Source organism: Rhyacophila brunnea, unplaced genomic scaffold (assembly GCF_057557595.1).
Source record: "Rhyacophila brunnea isolate RB1 unplaced genomic scaffold, BYU_Rbru_1.0 scaffold_72, whole genome shotgun sequence".
NCBI lineage: Eukaryota > Metazoa > Arthropoda > Insecta > Trichoptera > Rhyacophilidae > Rhyacophila > Rhyacophila brunnea.
In genome coordinates this window covers 179,149-203,793 of record NW_028233342.1, presented here as the reverse complement: position 1 = coordinate 203,793, position 24,645 = coordinate 179,149, and positions in this window count along the sequence as shown.

Sequence of the window (24,645 nt, the reverse complement as noted above, 5' to 3'; positions counted from 1 at the left end):
TCTAAAATAGTTAACATCAGAGACAATCAAAATAAAAATTTGTTCATGTTTTTAATGTATGTTTAGTTTCTTCGTTAATTTTGAGTCACACACGTAAAAATTGTATGTATAAACATTTACGAAATTCCAAAATGTGAGAATACTGTAGCCGTCTCAAGCAACATTCGAATTAAATAGTCTATTATAAGATTTCACCCCTGAAAATACATCGTTTAAATTAATTAACCATTTAAAAATATGAAATAAAAATTATTGATTTTCTTTTTTATATTCATATAAGTGATTAGTTGGAATATTTAATTAATGCAACTAAAAAATCGTATACAATTCAAATGTTCAGATCCATTCAAAAGGGTAAGATTTTGAGAAGATTTTTTTCATTGTGAGATGATTCTTACATTACATAATTTGATATTACATATGATTCAAAATTTATTTGTTTAAAAAATAATTTAGGTATAAAACATAGTTAATAGTAAAAAAAAATATTCAACACTATGTAATTTTAAAAATATTGAAACAGGGGGATTAATCATAAAAAAATATGTTGGTGCTATTATTATGACTTGGGAGAATATTTAATTATTAGAAAAATAGTCGCTAAAGTAGTTATATAGATTTAAAAAAAACATAAAGCATTACTTTATTATCCTAGTTTCAATAAATGCGTTCAATCAAATTTATTTTTATAGATAGTTAGGCAAGCCGAGATTAAATCCTATTTTATAATGTCTTTGATAAAAATTTGATCCGAAAATTACATTGTTTAATTCCGCATAAATTAAAGATTTATCATAAACTATTTATTTTAATGAACTAGGAATACCATCAGAAGCGGATGATACCCACGGAAAATAGTATTTAGAAAAACGCTTGAACTATATAAGTCATATAGGATGAAAGGGCATAGATTAAATGCTAAATTTTAAATATCATAAGAAGTAGGGTCCAAATCTGCTCTAAGAAGCCAAATAAAGCTTTATTTAAATCGATAAAAACCAAATTAACCACAAATACACAAAACACTTATAAATATCCATCATCCATAATATAAATAATCTTAGAAATTTGCAAATTGTTCTAAGCCTATGTATAAATTTTAAATCTAAAATGGCCACATAAAAATCGGAGACATATGTATTTTTGAAGATGTTTTTGATCAGTTTGTTGATCAATTTGAATAAATTTTGATTGAAGTACAGTGTCATTTTTTTAGATAAATAAGCAGAGACTTTAAGTTCGATTAAAAACATATTTTTGTTGACCAATCAATATATTTGCCATTAAATCCATTGATCACGAAAATCATAATGGACTATGATCTATAGATATGAGTATTTTAAAAATTATCTAAAACTTTATTAAATCGAAACATGAAAAGTAATTGATCTCGGAAATTAAATATATTCTTGTTGTGGGCACGATAAACAAATAAAAAATATTTTTTAAAATATTCAATTAGCGAAATTAACATAAAAAATCAATATAAAAATTAATGGCCAAAATATAATTGCATTTTTTCTTTTCTTAGTTCATATACCAAGAAATACAAGATATGCAAACTGCCAAATATGGTAAAAATGATGATTTCTATAAATACATCGATAAAATTATCTTTACGGAGATGAATTTGGTTGTTTATTTAATTTTTTGCTTGCTATGGATTCGACTCTGCTGTACTGGTGAGCAAGCTTCTGGAAGTATTGGAAACAATGAAAAATATCATGAAAGAGAAGCCATTATTTCAGAACATAATCATCAAAAAAATTTAGAAGCCGAAATCGAAAAATTCATTCGTTTAGAGGTATCTTACATTGAAAAAAGAATATTTAGGGTAAATAAATGGTTGCATATGTATAAACGCATAAATGTGGACAATAATCTCTTTGGTGAATTAATAAATTCTTGTGATTTAATTATTTTCAGAAACTATGGGTTCAAACTTGATTCTAATGATATTTTGAAATCTTTAAAATGGTATTTTGGAATCGATAGGATCGTTTGCATATTTATGCTGTGAATTTTCAAATAATGGAAATGAAGATGGATTATTTCACTTTGATCCAGATTATCTTTTTTTAAATATACTTGAATCAATAAGAACTTATTTAGGCTCGTCGATATTGTTGCAAGATAGAGATTCAGTCTTATTTTCACCCTTTTTTCAAATGATTGAATCTATAAATATATTTCTAGATCATCAACTAAATGTGCCTCAAAATAACTTTTATCACCTAATGAAACAACTAAATAATGCTGAAAATAATTTTATAAGCATTATGAAATGTATTATTAATTTCGTCTCTTCATGTAAAATTTTATTTTTTAACGAAAATACAGGAAACATACTTCTATCAACCAAAGTTTTACATGAAAAAATACAATTGTTTATTGATCATTTAAATAATAATTGCATAAAAAATATTCTTTCGGACGAATTATTTAAACAAGTTCTAAGCCTGTTCTACCTCAAGATTTATCTATTTTTATCACAACCACATCAAAGCATAGGAATTTTTGAGCCAAGTTTTTATAAAATGATAGAGACACTCAATGATGTTTTGTTAAGCTGGTTTAAGTATATAACAAATCCAATGAACAAGGTATATCTATATGAATATAAAAATTACACCAGTAAAGCTTTAAAAGTGATGCATTACTTCCTTTCAACCCTTGATTCTAAAAAATATCAGTTTGCTTCGAAAATAAACAAACATATGAATTCTGAAACAATCGAAAATAAAACCACTTCCGAATCAAATGAGAAAACATGCCAAATAATTTTTGAGTTTTACTCTAAAATTACCCTTTATTTTAACTATTATAGGAATATTGAAAATCTTCAATGGAATTCGACCTTAAAAAATTGTCAAATGAGGGGCTTCAATACAAAATTTTCTTGTGGAATTATCCGGTGATCGTGAAGATTACAAAACAAACGGATATTGGGGTTTATGCAACATCACAGAACCCCTAAATTCAATAAAAATGTATGTCCTATCATTGATATATAACATTCAAAATCCATGGGAAAGGGATCCTATCATTTATATGGATTTCGGATGTATTAAATTCCTAGAATCAATCAAATCATTAACAATTAATTGTATAAATTATATACATAACCCGGTTAGCAATGACCAGGAAGTTTTCTACGGTGCTTTTACCAAGTTGATCATAGAAAGATTTTTGTATATTCAAGTTAGAGACTCAATTCGTGAACCATCCAATTTTGTTTTATTGGCACAGGACCAATCTAAACTTCTGAAACATTATGATGATCTTGTGGAGTTTATAAATAAATATGAAGATATTTTGGAGGTGGCGACTAAATTATCAGAATATCTTGCTCGAAATGATTAAAAATAAAATAAATATTAATTTTATCTATTAAAAAGATTATATTGTAAATATATATAATTTAGGTCATTTTTAGATAAATAATGTTTATAGAAAAATGTTTATTTATGGGTTTTGTTATCTATATAAGCTTTCAATTCCTAAAAAGTATTTTTTCCTATTTTATATATTTTATTCTCTGCTTTCATGCTTTTCTATTTCCTGCATTATGCAGCTGAAGATGATTTTTAGAAATTTAGTTATGATCATTAGGAACAAAAATACACAATCAATACTATGTTTTAAAACACGATATTTTTAAATGCCCTGTCTCTGAGGTCTAGCTTGGTTTGGATTTTTCATAGGATGAATTTCAAATTCAAAAAAATAATATCCATAAATTTTCAATTAAAAAAGCAATCAAGTATTATTTTCTTTGTTTTCATTTTCAATAGATATTTGGATTTTTTTAGAATTATTTAGTTTAATTCTACCTAAAATTAAAGTATTATAAATCTTTGTTGGTCAATAATAAATCAATACAAGATTCAATGATTGATCTTAAAAATTGTGGTTCCTCAACAATTAACACAATATGTCTCAAGTATATTGTTTAATTAATTCAGCCTTCTTTGTTTTATAATATATTAGTGACTTAACCTTCTTGATAACAAAATAATTTGCCTGTTTTTTATAGTAATCATGTACAAATTAGAAAATTAATAAACCTAATCGAGTGGCATAATGTGATCACAAAACAAAATATGTTGCATATAAGACACTTTTAAATTTCAAGGGAATAAAAAAAAGCCTATAAACATCCGGGTTGGGATAGACACTCAAATCGACCATTTTGATGGGTGATGATATGTAGGAAGGTTGAGAAGATAATTAATTTCCAGAAATATAAATATCATCACCTTTATAGACCCATCTAAAGTTATAATTTTTTGAATCTTTTTTAAAAGGCGATACCATTCAACTACCTATCATTAATAAATTCAGTAAATTTTAATAAAACTGACAATATTAATTTCCTCATAGAGTGAATAAGTTTCGCCTGGTTTAAAGATGATAAGATATAAATCCAACCATAAATAATTTTCAATTGATTGTATATTTCATAAATGCTTGTAAAAGGGCTGTTCTAGAGAGAAATCTGTAGTTTTGCTCGTTATAAGGAGTAAGAGGCAATTTTACAAAATCAGCCCATAATTAATTTTTTTGATAAAAATAAAAAACGCTTATAAAATACTAAATTTGCATAATAAAATACTTAAAATAGATCCATAAAAATTTAAAACCTATAATACTTCATTTAAGATAGAAAATAAATAATCACAAATCATTGGCACATTGAGCGCACTACAAAAACTTTATATGCAAAATTAAACAATTATGATAGTATCAGTGATATAAAATACATATATATTGACTATGTAAATACAATATAAGTCATATAAAAAGCGAGAATTCGGATAAATGACATATAATGCTCCAAACATTCTAATAAATTTTGTAGTCTCTAACAAAATCTACCCTTTCTAGTCCTCCATGTCTGCAGGAATGTTTTGAATCAATCTTTTACGTTCAAAGTATATGTCTTGTTTCATTTAGCTAAAACTAGTACTTTTCACAATGATAGATTCAAAGAAAAGCCTTCTTATTATATGAAATTATCGCATAAAAAACACGCAAAAAAAGATCTATAATTCTAAGATATAGTTTGCCTCTTATAAAAGTCATATTTTAAAAAAAGTATTGAATTAGAACAATTAGTTGGAGGAATAATTTTTTTCTGAATTCAGATAAATTTTTCATAAAATGTACATAGAACTTACTAATCGAGATATTAAGGTGCCATCAGAACAAAAAGTATAATTACACAAAGTAAACGATAAAATACCAAAGATACAATAATGCTGTAAAAACGGATAGCAAATCGACTCACCTAAATATATGACTGTAATTTTTAGAACTCTACAAAGTATCAAACTTGATTATCAAGAACCTAAAAAAGAGATTGAGCATTTAAAAATTTATTACATGTCTAGTGAAAGAAGAAAATACTCGAAATAATCACCTATTTAGATATTTATTATAACTCTAGAAGCAAGTGCTCGATACAATAAAATTACAGAATTGGCAGAAAAAAAGACAGAAATATATGTTGATTGTGGTAAAAACAGATAATACGCTCTCTTAAAACTTAAGAATAAGTTTACTGTAAATAAAAATACAAGAACTATGAAAAATAATATAGAGAGTTATATTTCAAAATAAACACGAATATAGAAAGCTATTACAACTTTAATAGAAGTGCACTATAATAATGTTTGAAGAGCTTTGTATATAATTTTGCTGAACGATGTGATTCAAGAAAGAAAATCGGATTTTAACGAAGGTATTAATTATTTACATGAAATAAAATCTGTGACGTCAAAAGAATGTATTATCTGTGGTTCCAACGTAGAGAAAATGAACTCCAATATAACAGAATATAGTTTGATCGTTCATAAAATAAGGTAGAATTACTAATCAAACGAAAATAATCATAGATAGCATTTTGGTTTAAAATAGGAAAAACCGAGTCTAATCATTCGTTTGTAAAATATATTGAAGGTCTATTGGAGAATAAAAAGCTGAATGTATAATTTTTCATTCTAGAAAAAAAAAATCATATTTTCTAGCTAGATATCTGATGGATCGGTTGAAAATTATTGGTTAGCACTAAAGTGATGTCTTTTACACCCTATTTAGATAAAATTGTATCATCGATATATGCTTAAGAGTAAAAATTTTGAATGATATGTTTTAAGAATATTCTTTACATCGCATTTCGAAGGATGATATTATAAAAGGAAGGTAAAATAGGCCCGTAACGAATATAAATAATATTTATATATTTAAAGCTATAGTATAAATAATAACAAAACAACTAGATCAAAGTAGAGATCGAATGTTAAAATTCATATCGAAAAATTATTTCCTACTGTATGTGCGATCGAAAAGTTTGAGAACAAGCGCTAGTAAACACGAAAATATATTAGGAATACGTATGTTTATAATTAATGGGATGAAAAAACTGCTTATCATGGAGATTAACTTTAAGAAGTACATAAAACGGAAAACCATGCCTATATAATTTCAGTGTGTGAAAAATACATTCTCCAATGTGGGCTTATGATTTTATAGGAGTAATAATTATTAAAAAGTGATTTCGATAAGGATAACATTTAAGAAATTTTAAAATAACCTATTAAAAGGGATATCACCTTACAGTGGTTATGATTATATTTTGTTAAAGGCACATAATTATTTGAACATATGCGCAACGAAAAATTACTTCTTTATACATAAGAAATAAGAATCTTCTTGTATTATCAACCAATTTATCTTATTGGTGATCTTTAAGCCCATATATAAAGATTCATAAAACTTAAGAATGATTAATTATATTTTCTTATTGGTAAAGGAATATGAACGAATATATTTTAATATGGGCTAGAAGATTGAATTTGGCAACGAATCTACTTCTTATATATTCTAGAGTTTGATACACCTATCTTTAAATCTTAAAAAATATTTAATTTGTATTCATACTGTAGTATTAGTCAAATTTTATACTTAAATTACTTCAATAATTTACAATATTGCCCAAAAAAGATCATATCTTATCGGGTAAATTCCATATAAAAAAATTTAACGAAAATACAATTAAGCTTGCAAACTACTATATATGGGCTCTTGAACTAGAAAAAAGAGGCTTAATTATTATATATGGTTACGTGAGAGAAGTTATAGTAAAATAATCAATTTATTTACAGCAAACAGACAAAGAAAAATTATATATTTAAAGATAAGAACTACATATAGAATGATCATATATTTCATTTGTATTCAAAAACTAGAGATTGCTCATAAATAAGATACTTTTAACTCATGAAGAAACAATATAAATGAGAGCAGCGATAAATGAAATGTAAAAGGAAATCAAAACACACCTTCTTCAGTAAAAGAGTACATTTTAATCCAATATAAATGCGAAAAACTACGCACATACTAAAAAAACAGAAACAAAAATTAGTTTAATTTATATTTTTAAAGATGTAAAATTTCGTCAAAACTCGTTGGTATTCACAGCCACTTAAAGGTTGGCAAAGCTTCAGATCTTCAAGATGGTTATAAATAGAAATCAAGAATCCAAGAGAAGAAGAGGGATTAGGTTTCATGCAAACTAGAACTAAATTTTATCAGGAAAAGACATAAAGCCAAGATTCGTAATAATTCATAAACAAATATAACATATGGCAAGTAAATGCGAAAGAGCGCTTGACTAAAACTTAGCTTAACACATAACAAAGGGATAAGATTTATCGATTTTAGCCCTCAAGAAAGTATAAATTATAAAGAATATTTAAAATCAGAACACACACACAGATCAAGAAAAACAAGTAAATACTGGCATAAATAAAATAAGAATCTAGTATAAGAAGCTGCATCCAAATATCATGTGAACGATTTTTTTTGCATATTATCAAACAAAAATCTTATTATATTAAAAGAAATAGGAATAGCGAGTATTTATAATCCGATTAATATTAAAAGGAGAATCTAAGAATATGATTCGCTTATTAATTCATCCCCTTAATTTATAAATTCGGAACATTTTTAGTACTATAAATCATCATAACATGAAACGGTGCTATTCGGGGTCAATAAATATCATAAGTCTGATATATATGAGTTAGGAATGCCAGAAAAAGCAGAAGAATGCCCAAAACAATATGATCCATAAGAAATACTTCAATTTTGAGTTTTTAAAAATAAGATGTTAAATAAAATTATAAAGACCACTAAGATAAAAGATGTATATAGTAATTTAGCTCAACAGGACCATTAAAATTAGTTTTTGTACATATTTATATAGCATACAATTAAATTAAGCTAGAACCTGCAGAAATTCATTTAAATTTAAATTATTTATATAATAGAGCGATTGTATAGCGAATATTAAAACTAAAACATCAAAGTCTTATATCCTACCTGTGTTAATCACTATTTTTCTATTAATTTTTTCATATTGATTTTAATAAGAAAATTGAACGAAAATGTATATAAAATGGAATATTTTGCAAGATTATAATTATTGAAAGACCATTTGCATGTGTTGAAATTCGAAAATCGGTTCTTTTAAATATTTATTCTCGAATAATTTACATAAAATTAAACCCTAATTCGCTTTTTTAAACCTTTTCGGTTTAAATTTATGAATGCAATTTCTTCTATATCGACACTTATCCACTTAAAGCAGTTACAATTTCGAAAAAAGCGACGCCTATTTTTGAATAGAATATACTGAACATCCAGTATTATAAACTGGAATTATCTTTTAAAACTTTCGTAAGATTTAAACTGATGTGTTTTTGTTTGAAATAAAATATAAATTATCTTTCGAATGTTCTTTATATAAAGCTAACAAAAAATAACAACCCTAATTCAAAATTGCAATTTAAAAATATTTTATTATCTAAAAAAAGCTGTTTTCCAAGCATTAAATATATTCAAGATGATATATATACCTTGTTAAGATTTCGTTTAAATTGTAGAATAGCCATCCATAAACCTGTTTGGTCATAAAAAGAAGATTTGATTATTTTAATATTTATGCTCAAAACGAAAATATATTAAATTTTGTTGCAATTATTATGAACATCATAAAACATTGCCAAGATACCTTTCAATTGCTTTAAATTTAGAGCGAACTGAAATACGCGTGCTGATTTAGACATACTTGTATTTTACAAAAATATATATAGAAAAAGATTATTATGAAAATAATTTAACTGTCTTGATGCTTTGGTAAGTATTACTGATGATTTATTTATTATTCTGTCAATATTTCAAAAAAAAATTGTACATAATATTATCAAATAAACAACAAGCCTCATGAATATGATAAGTAAATCACCCAGATTTGAACAATTTTGAATTCACATCCTTATATTGAAAATAAAAAAACGCTTTTTCTGCCCATTTTTTAATTATAGATAAGTACATTTTATAAAATCTAAATACGCATTTTAAAAGAAACATAGTATTGTCTATAATTCTAAGTATCAAATTTTTCTAGTTAAAAAAAGTCAATGGTTAGTATACCATTTATTGTTTATGTTTACAATTTATTTTAACTGATTATTATATTGAAGACAACCGTAATAAATGTGTTTAACTCATTTCTAATAATCAAAAAAAATTTAAAGGCATTTACCGTCGCTTTTTATCAGGTTTTATCGTGCCTTGTTACCTGATATAAATGTTAGCTTAAGCACCATTATTTTTTTTTTATATGTGTGAATCCGTTCAACTTAAATGACAGCGGGGATACGAGTATATTTCGCAGATTTAAATTTTTAGAAATGATTAAAAGAAGTACAAATCATAGTTTTATCATACAATAAGATATTCAAGAAAATTTCTCCATAAAAAAAAGCAGTGAAATATATTTTGAATGTTTATCTAAAAGATAATAGACTTCATCCAACATAACTTTCTATATAAAAAGAGCAGATTCTTTGCTGCAAACATCTATAATTCACAATAAAATTTCCACGTACTAATTTTTATTCCGAATAAGAATTAGAAATTCACAGCCGTGTTTGCATTATCTAGCAATATCTGCTCAAAATAATATAACTAACAACATTACTACTTTTACCTATTCACTTTCTTTCTTCTTGTCTATTGATGGTTTTTGTTTTTTAGTAATATTGACATTATTTTATATAATAAGCGGTAAAAATTCTACATAATACATGATTTTATATATTAATTTAACCCTTTTAAACCTAAAGAGATATTTATGCAGCATCTGGTTTTTTTAAGGTCAAATTTTTTTTTAGTTCTGTTTGATTGTCCAACTGATTATGCTTCCACTAAAGAAATAAAAAAAGTAAAGCGAAACTTGATGTAGTTCCTTCAAATTGATTATCTGTAAAAATTGTTGCCAATTTGTCATAGCAGCACAAGTATTTGTAGAATCATCTTATCCTATTGCCCAATACATCACACTATTATATCAGTGAAAATTTTTGTATTTCTTGAATATAATAAATATATGTAGCAAAAATTTTTATCTACATCCTTCATTTGTAATATCTATATTAAACCTTCTATATGTATTTAATCATTCACTTTTTTTTAAAATAATAATAATTCGTATCCGTAGGGTTCTGAAATTAATTTTTTTTTGAATTTACCAGAGGTGGGTCTAAATTCACAGATAATTGAAGTGAAAAGATATAGATCTACTATGCAAGTAGTTGGAAATTGAATCTTAAAAAAGTAAACATTTCTTTATAACGGCAAAATACTCAATTTTTTAATGATAATAGAAAGAATACCAAAATTATATACAAATCTGTCATTTTATCAAGATTTCTACGGACGAAAATATTAAAGCTGAACATTCCCCTGGCATTAAAAATGGATTAATCGGCATCTAAAAAATCAAAAAATTAACGTAAGTGATTTCCTAACCCTTCCATAGTACCAGGAAAAATGGTGCATATTTTCACTTTTTCTACTTGATGGACAGTTTAATTTTTAAACAATTTTAAATATCAATGATTTAAATTATCAACTATACAAGATTATGTTTAATTGGATCATTTTTAAGGTTTTTTTAGAAAGTAAAAGATCGTTAGCCAGAATATCTAGATCTATTTTGATTATCTAAATAAAAGCCAAGAACACAAAAAATAATATATATGAACTAAAAAATCATTGATATATGCAAGACAATGATTACTTATATAAAAGAGTTCATCTTGTCAATCTATATTTTAATTTCAGATCCATTAAAATTAAAAGCTGTAATAAAATAGAAATATTTGTGAAGAAAAAGATATATTTTCCGCATTAGTCTACTGTAAAAAAATTTAAACTTTCAAACTTAAGTTGATTTTGATTTTTTTTTTACTATTCGAGAAAATTTTATTTTTAAAATAAAATTCGAGAATCTAATTTGTTGTACCTTCAATTTGCCAATCATAAGGCATAATATTTACATTGAAATAAAATTTAGACATTAAAATATAATATATTGACTATTATACCTTTCATTGATATTATGATACCAATAGAATTTTTAGAGACTCAAAAATATCGGGACTTAAGCCAATTCTCAGAAAAAATAAGATTTGGGTTATAAGAGCGAATCTAAATTTTGGTGTGATTTAAGTATAAAAAAACAAGATTATCGAATTGTTACACATGATGAATTCGAATCTAATTCATCTCTGTAAAACCTTTAAAATTTTCATTATCATTTTAATCATTTTTTGTATTTCGGAATTCACGAAATTCTGTAAATTAATTTTTATATTTATAAAACAATCCTTTAAACCTTCATAGTTATTAAAATTGACAAATAAAATATCATATTTGTAAATAAATACTTAAAACATCATATGTTTATAATACTATATTAAGTTTCGAATGTTTTTTACAGACCCCCTTTATGGCCATACGCCCTCTTTTTGTATTTTTTATATATAAAAAATATAAAAAAGTATATAAAAACGCTTTAAAGATATAATTATATTCTTTAAGCTATAATTAAGATTTATATATATGATAAAATGCCTATAAATATTTAAGTTTTTAAATAAATCCCAAAGCATCAATGAAGTTCAATTTTAATTTATAAATTTTGGTATTTCAATTTTCAAATTAATCGCTATGATCAATAAAAAGATAGTTATATTTTAAAAGATGTATAAAGATTTTTTAAATTTTTCTTTAAACCATATAAATAGTTAAACGTGTATTTTTTTCATCTGATCTCCATTGAAAAAAACTTGATTTTGTATCTTCGACTATTTGTTTGAAATTTTTCATTCAAGCATCTATTTTCATTTATAATTATTGATGTTTAAAAGGTAATATATATACAGCGGTCATTTATACAAACAATATAACCAAAAACATAAAAATATGCTATGAAAATATTTTAATCACCTCTTGTATTCAATTACTATACCACCAAGTCTTAACACTTTTTCTGTTTGCTTTTTTATCCTGAGTACCATTTTATTACCTTATCTAGGATCAACCCCGAATCAGGAAATTCAACTTACATCGGCTAGTTTAATAAAATTTTATACCGAAACTAAAAAGCTAAATATCCAAAATTTCCACGGTATTTTTTGGAAAATTCTATGGTATAATTTACATCTCATGTACTTTCAATCATACAAGAAAAGGCGTGTATATTTAGATACTACGGTAAAAGGTTTTTATAGATAACTTATATTTATGTGTAGATATTCTTGCTTTTATGTATTATATTATGGTGTTTTAAGTTGTCTAAAATTACAGAATTTCGAGTTTAATTCGATATTCTAACCGTTCCTACAAACAGCACATAGAAATATTTGTGGTAGAAATGTCGCTTATCTAGGTATTCCTTTTAAACATTGATATGCGTGAATATTTTTCTCTCTGGATCTTTATACTTCTTTATATAAGAAATTAAAATGATCGAATTTTGTATATTATAAAACAGCACTAGATCTGTTTAATTCGGTTAATAAAGTTTAAACATAAACAAGATTCTTATATTGAAATATAAAAAAATTGTCTATTGTGGTGATAACCTAATAAATATCAACAAGTGCATAACATAAAAAAGAAATATTCATATAGTAGTCTGTTATACTTAACGCATTCAAAAAAAAAGGTCATCGAAATATACTATTTACATCAAAATAAATTTTTTACTTATTAAATAAGTGGTTCTGCCATAAAACAATATCTGCTAAATAAATATACATATTACATAAATAAGTCATCGTAGCAGGTATGTTTTTGTCCGATAAAATCTAAGTGGGGCATAAAAAAGGTGGTTTTTTTTTCTTACGTGTTGTGATGCCAAAACCCTTTGCTTTTTTAAAATTCTCTGGATTTTTAGTTTCAATAGAAAATAAAATAAAGAATTAGTTTTAAAAAAAGATAAAAGAATATTAATTAAATTTTCGTAGTAAAAAAACCAAGTTTACGACGTATAAGTTTTAATCGAATATAAATGATGCATCATGACTGGAATGCATAATTTATTATGACTTTGTTTTGCGTCATTTAAATAACAGAAATTGTTTTCAACATATAAATGATCTGTAAATCCAAAACCGCCGCATTGAAAAAATTTATGTAGCTTTATGCTTATAATTAATCTTTTATCTGCTTTTAGAAACAATTTTTTAGAAAAAAAATATTTTAGGCAGATAAAATGCCTATTTACACAATTAAAACAATTTATGTAAAAATTAAATCCTTTTATACGCATAAAAAAATTTACAATGAACTTATTTCGTGATGATAAAGGGTTTATTTAAACACAATCATTTATGTAAAAAATTGTAAAAATATTAATATAAAAGTATTACATTCTATGGTAGAAATATTAATTTTGTTGTAATTTCCATCACCATCTTTCTTTTAAATTATATAATTAATATATATTTTTATTTTTTTTAATGGTTTTTAGGCATGAAAATCCTGTGATTTTTCTTAATGAAGTATACAAAATTAATATAATTTTTAGAAGCGTCGGTGAGAATTACTCTATTTGATGTATCTGATATTTATGATTTATTTAATTAAAAAGGCGATTCCACCTACTGCAAGCTATATTTTTACCAATATAGTGGTACAGAAATATAACATTAACCCAGCATAAATTATTCAAATAAGCTAATCGCATTAAAATCATCTTTCATACGTTCAGGGGTGTATATATGTAAATCGACTTTTCAAAATAATTTATGTGCAAAAAATCTTTTTTAAGGCGAAAAAAGTCAAACTCTTCTCTTAATAAATTTTATGTAACACAAATTTAAGATCAAATTCATGTTATGGATTTTCAAAAAAATATCAATCCGCAAAAAAATCAATTTTCAGTCAATCAAATGAAAACAGCAACAAAAAAAGATTGTAATAGCTTGAAATATATTCTTAAAAACCGATATATAAACTGTAAGTGCCGTTAAAAGATATTTGTGACACAAATTATATCTATAGGGATAGTAGAATTAAAACTAGCTGAATGATCATATGATGGTTTTCAGCATTAACTTTATATATTTTGAGTTTTATTAAGCTACAATTTCTTAACTTATAATATTTACATAAATTTTACAAAACTGTTTAATTTAAAGGGTTGGGTTTGTGTTTTAAAATTTAAAATTAATTACCTGTTAATTCATGTTTTACCTGTTGCTTTAATGGATCGATTGATAATTAAATTAGTACTTAAGATGCCATGTTCCAATCACAGAATAAGCTAGAACATTTATCATGCCTATAAACTTATAATTTTCATCACAGGGGAATTATAATATATCAACTAAGTTTCTATTACGAAAAGATGGCGCATATAAAATGCAATTTCATGTGTGTAAAGATAATTTTATATTAAAGTTTTATAGCAGTAAAATAGCAGGACCATTATTTCACTATTTTTTATTTTTATGCTGTATTTTACGGAGCCTATAAATGTTACTTTATTCATAAATTTTTATAATATTAAGCATCAGACATTCTAAAATTTACGTGATTGCTAAAAAGTTAGCTAGCTGAATTATTTATCCATTAATTTTTATATAATTTACTATAATTTCATTTTTGGTTTACGGAATTTCGAAATATTTACTGCACCGATTAAATAGGGACCTTCATAAATATTATTAAAGCGCATTTTAATATTGATTTAATGGGATAATATTTCTATTTTTTCATATTTCCATGTTATATTCTTAGACAGAATTCAAATTTGTATAATATTTTAGAATATACATATCTTTTTCTTGATTGCATTTATATAAATTTTAAATTGTATATCATATGTTTATTCCACTAAAAATTGAATTATGAATAAAGTTATCCACATAAAATCACTGATTATTAAGAAATGCCAATTTTTCTTTTATTTTTATCCATAATCGTATTATTTGCAAATATAAGACATTACTATGATGATATGCTTTAAGTCAAAAATTCAAGATTTTTTGATGAAAGATATTCATTTCTTCTATATTGATGGTATAGCTGCTATTTTCAAAAATACATACACTCACTATGAATGTGTCGACATCAAAATATAAATTGTAAAGCTTAATTTATAATTAAGCTTGATATTGATTTACTTCTAAATATACACTAATTTTTAAATAAATATCAGCGAATTCATAATTTTTACGAATATTCAAGTGAGATTAATTTAAATTTTATTAATAACTATCTACCCATTGATATGCAGTATTTCATAAGTTCTTTCAAAAACGATACACCAATAACTAAATTCCAAACTCAAATGAACTCCCCAGTGGACGTCTATATAATGAATCACGAAGAAAACTACTATCTTATTGAACCAGTGAATGACCACACGCTTCAAAATGACAGAATCAGAATCGGTTCATTTTATAAAACTTTTTACAAATTGCAGAACAATTCAAAAGTCAGTTTAAAGGAATATAAATGTGCTGTCAAGGAAGCAGGAATTGTTGTAATACATGGTGATCCACCACAAAATATTTTCAAGATATTGAAAGGAATAAAATACATTAAGCTTGGTTTAAAATTAGAAAACTGTGAGATTACAAAGGTGGATGATTTATCGATTGATGATCAAGAGTTAGATTCTGATGAAGACCCATTATTTTTTAAATTCACCAGCAAAACTAGGATTTATTGTGCTAAAAGAAAAATAGATTTATATGGCTTAGAAAGGCACGAAACAGAATTTGAAAAGCTTTTGTTTGTGCCTTTGCTAAAAAAGAGCCAACTAAAGAGATTTGATTTGTGGGTTAACACACTTTTTATTCTTGAAGGTGATATTGGTATGAAAAAAGATGAATTTATCAAGAAGATATGCCAGAGAATGTGTTTGAACCACATGGAATATGATTTTTTAAAGAATGGTGATGATATGACAACTTTTAATACAACAATGAAGATGGTCGACGAAATAAAACCTTGTATTGTGACTTTAAAGAATTATATAACCAAATCCGTTGATTTTATTTCGACTATAGAAAATCTTTGTGATAAGAATAGGGCAGAAGAAAATGACTATGGTGCCGTTTTTATTTTCTTAGTCGACAAAAAAGAGCAATTTGAGTTTATAACTAAGCGATATAATGTAGATGTTAATTTTAAGCTTGAAAATCCGGGAAAGGAAGAAAGAAAAGCTATAATTCAAAATATACTTGAAAAAATTCCAAATAAAATAACCATTGATGAAATTGAAAGGTTAAGCGAATCTATAAATTTCAAATCCATTAAAGAAATAGAAAATATTTTTGGAAGCATAATTGAAGGGAAAATTTATGAAATTGAAAAGAGAAAAAATGATACTAAAAATCATAAACCATGCTGTAATAACAATTATTCGACTGAAAATGGAAGTAATGTGGGGGATAAAAATGAATATATCGAAGAAACGAGCTTTTATTCCCAGTTTCTGAAAAAAGAGTGTTTGAAACCCCTGGATCAATTAGCAGAATCTTTCGAAAATATTCGAATAACGGATATAATATCAGAAGAAAGATTTTGTCTCATTTTTGATGACTTTAAATTTTTATTAGATAAAAAAATCATCAGACCAAACGATGAAATTTGCAATAAAACAAACATTTTATTTGATAATATCGGTGGTTACGATGACGTGAAGCAAATTTTAACGGAAACTGTTATATGGCCTTTAAAATTTAAAGATTATTTTAAGAAATTGAATATTAAATCCTCTAAAGGAATCCTTTTTTATGGACCTCCCGGATGCTCAAAAACTCTTCTTGCAAAAGCTATATCAAATGAAAGTGAAATGTCGTTTATAAGTGTGAAGGGTTCGGAATTGGAGAACAAATATGTTGGAGAAACCGACAATGCTATAAGGAATCTTTTCCAAAAAGCGCGTAAAAATGCACCTTGCATTATTTTTATTGATGAAATTGATAGTATTTCTAGAAAAATCAATGAATCATCACATGATCATCATTCAAAGACTTTAGCTGCCTTCTTAACCGAAATGGACGGTATGGATGAACTTAGTGACGTAATAGTAATGGGGGCTACAAATAGGATAGAAAGTATAGATTCAGCGTTCATGAGACCGGGTCGAATTGATAAAGTTATTCATATAGGACTTCCAGATGATGAAGCCCGGAAAAAAATATTTAAAATAAAACTTGGGGTTAATACTACAGAAAAAATCGACTACGATATTTTGGTTGAGAAAACTAAAGGAATGAGTGGCGCTGACATAACACTTGCTTGTCAAGAAGCATTGATGATTATTCTTCGTGAAAAAATAGCAAACAATAGAGAACTAAAAATATCAACTGAAATTCTAATTGAGGCACTAAAAAACATAGAGCGAAAAGAATTCTAACTGTTTTTTTATTGTGTTTCAAAATATTCTTTTTAGATAACTATGATCTAAAACCCCAAAATATATAATTAAACTCCGTGATAAAATTTTAAAATATTTTTCTTGTGTTGCGAAATGATCGTTTTAGAGAATTATGATTTAAAATCCCTAAAATATATAATTAAACTCCGTGATAAAATTTTAAAATATTTTTCTTGTGTTGCGAAATAATCGTTTTATAGAATTATGATCTAAAACCCCTAAAATATATAATTAAACTCCGTATAAAATTTTAAAATCTTTTTATTGTGTTGCGAAACGATTTTTTTAGAGAATTATGATCTTAACTACAAAAAAAAATATTAAAAAATTCAACATATAAATTTTTTATGCCCTATTTTATATGTTTTACGACAAAATTTAGGCGCTGTAATGCATTGTTTCGGTCGCAAACATAATCAATCACAACAGATTAATGTATATGCCTCCATTTTCGGTTTTAATGAGAATATTGATGTGTGTAAACCATTAAGGGGCTCGAAGAAACCAATTCGGTGATAATCTATTTGCTTTCTGGATATATATAATGAGGCCTGTATAAAGAAGAATAAGTTGAAAATCATTCTTCTTTAGCCACATTATTTATTTTATTTGCTTGTTATTTCATATTCACATATTTATTTAGAGTGTGTTTTGAACTTACTATTACTGTTAAAGGTACATAATTGAAGATTGTTGTCTCACCTCTATTTTTCAGGCACAAGAAATTGAAAATATTCCATGATCCTAATAAATCAATATTTCACAATTTTTACAGTATATTTAGATATCGTATACTAGGATACTGTTTATGAAGAATTCTATTTTATATATTTGTTTGCTTGCGATATATATAAAACGGCATGCTGAGATTACACCATAAACCAACTTTGTCGGATATTTGATCCAAAAAAAGTATATCACTATTAGTGAAAATTTTTATATGTATCATATATATATCAGGGCATGTTTTTCGGATAAATATGTAGGAAGAAAACTGTATAAATATATTATTCGTAAAAAATCATCCTTAGCTTAATTTAAAACCCGAATACTTTAATTGATAAGAAAAAATTATACGAGTAATTTTCGATCAATCATTATATTTTTCTGCGTGATGTTAATATATACAACCAAAAATTTAATGTTTAAAATTACCAATATAAAACATATAATTTTTTTAGCACAAAAAATCAGCACAAAAATATTTTCTTTAATTCCTGATATCATCACAGTTTAGAAAATTGAAAGCGAATTCAATTTAACAACGTCAATGAGCCACCGCCTTTTGAGAAACATGAATTAATACTATAGCAGCTTTAATTATAAACACCCGCGTTTCGAAATATGGTTCATCTGTTTTTGGGTTCATATCTAAAAGCTTTTTTTGATGTGAGCCTGCCTACCTTTGTTTGGTGTATTGAATGCGGTTATGCTGCAACTATTGCCTGTTTGGTGAAAAAAATGATTTGTTTAAGCAGATTCGAAGATTGAATTTTTATATCAAATATTTGCACTGGTCGCGATGTGGACACAAAGGCTAAATTAACACAATTATATATTTTCAAAAACAATAAAAATATTTTTTCTGTGTAAAATAAGATGAAAAACATACGGTTCATCACGTTGATACATATTAACCAAAACGCTTCCCATGTTAAAATTGGGTTTATAAAAAATATGATTGAAAAACGTCATATAAAAGCTAATTTTTTTGGCTTTTTTTATCATCGCATATATTAATATACATAGGATGACAATATTTCATATTTTTTTGGAAGCTATTTATAATTAAGAAGATATATATGAAATTATAAAATTCCAATAGTTTTCAAGCATATCGCAGTTTAAATCTAGTCCAAACGGGTCTTCCTAATGTCAAATTAAATTAATTAATTTCTTTCGATTGATAAACAAACAGTGGTACTTTAAACTTATTTTATTCGTTGCTTTTTTTGTATTTTAATTAAATACTAATAATAGGCTTTGAGCTCCTGTTTATTCGATTTTGTTAATATATTATATTTTTTATTTATGGGTTAAGTTTATTTTTAGCAATTTTATCTATTTAGACTCGACCAAACCATTTAAAATACTGCACAACTCATTGATGCATCTTTTATAACCTTCCCCAATTTATCTTAATCAACTACTCTTCTTCTCTCAAATGAGATGAATTCGAGTGTCTTGCGGTTCAACATATTAAATAATATTATATTATAAATTTTAGTGCAAATAAGAACGCTCTATTAGTTAATGAAGCATTTTTCCAATTTTCTATTTGAAATCAGCTATTTGCATCCTTTGAATCATTTAATTTCTTTATAGATTATTATCTAAATAATTTTATATTTTAGAATGAAATTCTGTAATATCTAGCTTAATTTTATTTTTAGCTACATAAATATGTCAAGAAAAATTTAAATATCCTTATTGAACTAAATTGCTTAATACATCATTCGGCTTAAGACCCTTTAGAATTTTATTTGATATCATATTTTTTTTTAAAGCTTCAAATCTAGGTAGTTCTTATGGAGCATATTGTTGTAGACATTCTTCTGCTTCTGCTGGCATTCCTAACTCATTAATATCAGACTTACGGTATTTTATGACCCCGTATAGCACCATTTAATGTTATATATTTGTATATTAGAGACATGAATTTCTAAGCGAATCATATTCTTAGATTCTCTTTTTTACTATCTATCGGATTATTAAATATTTTTTATTTATGGGCTACATTTATAGTCATAATTTTAGTTTTTGTTCTCAGGGATAGCTTGCTTGATTCTCTGTACGCACAGTGTATTATTACTTTCGGCTATCTTCTCCTCTCCAAAGTCTTCTTCAATACCCCTCCTTCTTTCGAGGCCTATTAATTCAACGGTTTTTCTCAATCCCAAGGTTTGAATATATGGCTCAACCTGGTTCGTGACATCTAGTTCCTTCTGATACCTTCTATGATATCGTGTCACCACACCGTACCATGTTATAACATATGGGATAATTTTTGTCTTGCATTTGTATATCTATTCGGATTATCAATATTCCTATTTAATTATGTGATCATATTTTTTTTAGTTAATAAGCAATAAAATTGACTTGTTCACATGATATATAGATGCAGATTATTATACCAGCTTCTTCTTTTCTTTACGCTTGTATATTTTCTTTTTTTTTTCTTGAGTTGTGTGTGTTTTCTGATTCTTTTTGTTCTTTATAAGGTCTTGAGGGCTAAATCTCGATAATTCTCAGCTTTGTTATGTGTTAAGCTAAGCCATAGTCAAGCGCTCTTTCGCATTTACTTGCCAAATGTTATATTTTTTTATAGAGTTCCTTCAACTGTCGGCCGTATACCTTTTCCTGATAAAATTGTGTTCTAGTTTGCATAGAGTCTAATACGTCTTCTTGTCTTAGATTTATGCTTCCCATTTATAACCATCTTAAATATCTGGGGCTAAGCCAGCATTTTGGTTGCTTTGAATTTCAAAGAGTTTGGACGCAATTTTACATCTTTATAAATATAAATTGAACTAATTTTTGTTTCTGTTTTTTTAATATGAGCATAGCTTTTCTCATTAATATTGGGTCAAAATGTACTCTTTTATTGTGAAAAGGTGTGTTTTGATTTCCTTTTAGATTTAATATATCGCTGCTCTCGTTTATATTGTTTCTTCGTTTGGTAAAAGTATCTTATTTATGCACAATCTCTAGCTTTTGAATATAATAAAAATATATGATCATTATTTTCGTAGCTCTTCTCTTTTATAATATAATGTTTTTTTGTCGGTTTGCTGTAAATAAATTGATTATTTTACCATAACTTCTCTCATATAACCATATATAATAATTATGTCTCTTATTTCTAGTTCAAGAGCCCATATATAGTAGTTTGCAAGCGAAATTGTAATTTCTTTAATTTTTTTATATGGAATTTACCCGATAAGATAAGATCTTTTTAAAGAATATTGGAAATTATTGCAGTAATCTAAATATAAAATTTGAACAATACTATATCCTAAATACAAATAAACTATTTATACGGATTTAAAGATATATGTATCAAAATCTACAATATATAAGAAGTTTATTTTATGCTAAATTCAATCTTCTAGGAAATTAAAATTTATTCGTTCATATTGTTTGCAAATAAGAAATAATATTTAATCATTCTTAGGTTTTCTGAATCTTTAGATATACGCCTAAAGATAATCAATAATATAAATTGATTGATTTTATAAGAAGAATCTTCATGTCTTATGTATAAAGAGGGAATTTTTTGTTGCGTAATTGACCAAATAAGTATGTGCGTTAACCAAAGATAAGTTAAATCATTGCACAATAATATCCCTTTTATTACGTTATGTTAAAATCTCAAAAATGTTGTCCGCATCCAAATCACTTTTAAATAATTATTACTACTATAAAATTATGAGCCCACATTGGAGGATGGTGTTTCCACACAATAAAATTATATAGATATTATTTTCCGTTTTATGCACTCTTAAAGTTAATATACATGATAAGTAGTTTTTTCATCCCATTAATTATAAACATACGTATTCTTAATATATTTTCGAGTTTATTAGCGCTTGTTCTCTAACTTTTCTATCCTTCATACAGTACGAAATAATTTTTCGATATGAATTTGAACTTTCAATATCTACTTTGATCTAGTTGTTTTGTTATTGTCTATACTATAGCTTGAAATTTATAAATATTATTTATATACCTTACGGGCTTATGTCAACTTTCCTTAATAAAAACATCCTATGAAATATAGAGTAAAGATCATTCTTAAACCATATCATTCAAAAATTTTCTTCTTAAGCATATATCGATACAATTTTGTCTGATTGAGGTGTAGAAGACATCACTTTAGTTCAACCTATAATTTTTAACAGACCCATTCGTTTCCTAGCTAGAAAATATGAATTGTTTTTATAAATATAGAATGAAAATCTTCACATTCCGCTTTTTATTCTCCGATAGACCTTTAATATATTTTACAAACGAATGATCCGACTCGGTTCCCTAGATTAGTACGAAAATGCTACCGATACACTTTCTGTTTGATTTATAATTATACCATATTTTATATATATGTAAACCATATTCTGTTATATTCGAGCACATTTTCTGCACGTTGGAACCACAGATATTACATTCTTTTGAAGTACATGATTTTTTTTCATGTAGATAATTGATAACTTCGAGAAAATCCGATTTTCTTCTTGAATCACATTGTTCAGCAAAATTATTTTTTGAAGCTCTTCAAACATTATTTATGGTGCACTTCTATTAAAGTTGTAATAGATACCTATATCCGTGTTTATTTTGAAATATATATCATTTTCTATATTATTTTTCATAGTTCTTAAATTTTTATTTAAAAAGCACTTCTTCTTAAGTTGTAAGAGAGATTATATTCTGTTTTTATCACAAGAAAACATATTTTTCTGCCTCTTTTTCTACCAGTTCTATAATTTTATTGCATCGAGCACTTGCTTATTGAGTTGGAATAAATATCTAAAAAGGTGATAATTCCGAGATTTTTCTTCTTTCACTTGAAATGTAATAATTTTTTGAATTATTATTCTTTTTTTGTAGGTTCTTGATAATTAAGTTTGATACTCTGTAGAGTTCTAAAAATTACAGTAATATTTTTTGTGAAGTTAGATTTGCTATCTGTCTTTACAACATTGTTGTATCTTTAGTATTTTATCGTTTACTTTGAGAAATTATTATTTTTTTGCTCTGATAACACCTTCATATCTCTATTATTAAGTTCTATGTACATTTTATGAAAAATTTACTTGAATTCAGAAAAAAATTATTCCTTTAACTAATTGCTCTGGTATATAATTTTTATGGAATATGTCTTTTATAAGATACAAACTTAATCTTAGAACTATAGATCTTTTGACTGGTGTTTTTTATGCAATAATTTTGTAACCTTGTTCTTTTAATATAATAAGAAGGTTTTTCTTTAAATCTATCACTGTGTGACGTACTAGTTTTAGCCAAATAAGCGCAAGACATACGCTTTGAACAATAAAGATTGATTCAAAACATTCTTGAAGGCATGAAGGACTAGAAAAGGTAGATTTTGTTTGAGACTACAAAAATTATTAGAATGTTTGGAGCATTATATGTCATTTATCCGAATTCTCTCTTTTTATATGACTTCTATTGTATTTACATAGTCAATTAATATGTATTTTATATCACTGATACTATCATAATTGTTTAATTTTGCATATAAAGTTTTTGTAGTGCGCTCAATGTGTCAATTATTTGTGATTGTTTATTTTCTATTTATAATGAAGTATAAAGTTTATAAATTTTTATGGATCTATTTTTAGTATTTTTATAGCGTTTTTAATTTTTATTAAAAAAATTAATTATGGGCTGATTTTGTAAAATTGCCTTTTGCTTCTTTTAAACAGGCAAAACTACAGAAATCTCTCCAGAACAGCTCTTTTCTATGTATTTATGAAATATACAATCAATTGAAAATTATTTATGGTTGGATTTATATCTTATCATCTTTAAACCAGGCGAAACTTATTCACTCTTTGTGGAAATTAATATTGTTAGTTTTTTAATAATTCACATAATTTATTAATGATGGGTAGTTGAATGGATTCCCTTTTGAATCTTTTCAACCATTTAAAACTTTAGATGGGTCTATAAAGGGGACGATATTTATATTTCTGGGATCTAATTATCTTCTCAACTTTCCCCATATCATCGCCCATCAAAATGGTCGATTTATGTGTCTATCACAACCCCGGATATTTATGGGCTTTCTTCAAATACTTTCGAATTTCAAA